The 1,734-nt window shown below is 44.0% G+C and overlaps 1 protein-coding gene and 1 pseudogene across 1 annotated transcript in view; both read left to right on the forward strand.

Moving 5' to 3' along the window:
- Zdhhc14 (zinc finger DHHC-type containing 14) overlaps positions 1-1,734 on the forward strand; it is a 373,515-nt gene that overhangs the window by 349,877 nt on the left and 21,904 nt on the right. The gene's annotated exons all lie outside the window — the stretch shown is intronic.
- On the forward strand, positions 709-1,720 carry LOC101567165 (annotated as a pseudogene).

Here is a 1,734-nt window from a genome sequence, read left to right on the forward strand (position 1 = left end):
ATAGTATATGTTTACAGTACATAAAGTTTGCTTTTCTTGTGGGGAGTTAGTAACATGTCTCAAGTCCACTTTCCATCCTCTTGCCCTCTTCTACCTCATCCTTCTCTCCATCTTTTAGCCCTTCCCGTGGAGAGCCATCTGCCTAATTCTTATAATCCTTTTTATTTATAATGTGGGTTTCTCATATAAGAGTAACCATGTGATACTTAAGTTTGTGTTTCTCATTTATTTCACTTCACATTATGGTCTTAAACTACATCTATTTTCATACAATTCACTCATTTGTCTTTGTTTATTTCAGAGTAGCATGCCATTGTGTGTAAATACCACATGTTCTTTATCCACTCATCTGCTGCCGGGTATATAAGCTGTTTGCAAGATTCGGCTATTACGGACTGTGCTGCTATAAACATGGGTATGAATGTATCACTGTGATGTGATGTTTTTAACACTTTCAGGAGAAAGGTAGTAGCTGGGTCAAATGGAATGTCTAGTTTTAGTATTTTGAGGAATTGCTATTCTGATTTCCATAATGGCTGCGCTAGTTTACATTCTCACCAACAGTATAAGAGGGTTTATTCTTCCCAGCAGCCACTCAAGTGTTTGATACAATTTGATTTCTGAACAGCAGGACTCCTATGGTGGCCAGAAGGAGTTGCAAAGTCGGCCAGAGAGAATAATGTATCATTTCTGGGATTCAAAGTCATGATGTCTTTCAAGAGGGAAGGAGATGATTGGAGTCAGCTCAATGTGCTCAAAAAATAAAGAGTTGGGGACTTTCTGGCCAGTTATATCCCAGAAAATAAAGTGCTGATGCTACAGGATGGACGCTTTGCTTGTGCCATCTGTCCTCATTGACCTGTACTAGACACACTGGCCATGCTGACTGCCCACCATGGAGGCAAGAAGCATTTATCTAGCCTGCAGCTTTCCTGTGGTAAGGATCAGCCAGAAAAGGACATGGGGCAAAATCCAAGACCACAGAATGAATCGAAGTGGGAAGAGACCAAATCTGAGGCTCCTCTGCTAACCGAGACTTGACTTATCACCCAGAGTGCACTGCACAGAGCGCCCCACTATAACAGTTGCTGCAGCTGGAAGCACAGACCAGAAGCCTGGTTCCTCTGTGTCCTGCTCCCCTTTGCCAGCCTAAGACATCGAACTCCAGAATAAAAAGATCAGTAGGGAACCTGAGCTTAGGCCTGACCCACAGGCTAAGGAATCAGCAACTTCCCCAGACCCAGCACCCATGAGTCCCACGAGAAGACGAGCCCTGGACCATTACCTCACCCTTCGAAGCTCTGGATGGATCCCAGATGGGGAAGGTCAATGGATAAAAGATGAAATTGTTGAGTTTGACTCAGATGAGGAAGAACCCCCTGACCTCCCCCTGGACTGACTTCTTTAATTTGTTTCACAAATAAACTATAGGTTCTGAAGTAGCAGCCCAGAAAGGAGACAAGGGCACTTCTGTGTGACGTCATGCCTTTCTTTGATGTGCAGAAAAGACTGGGCATTAGTTTAGATTGTCACATGATGATCCAAAGTTCTGAGTAGCCCCACAAAATTGCTTCTCGATGCCGTGCTTTTGAGAAAGAATGGCTAGAATATGCACATGGAATTGGTGCTACCCGGGTGAATAAAGAGTGCAAGACAGAATACGATGGTTTGGTAGAGTGCTTAGTTCGGCAGAAAACGAAAAGCATGAACGCCATCAAGAAGCAGCGAGGGGCC

Source organism: Octodon degus, unplaced genomic scaffold, assembly GCF_000260255.1.
Source record: "Octodon degus isolate 3935 unplaced genomic scaffold, OctDeg1.0 scaffold00024, whole genome shotgun sequence".
Lineage (NCBI taxonomy): Eukaryota > Metazoa > Chordata > Mammalia > Rodentia > Octodontidae > Octodon > Octodon degus.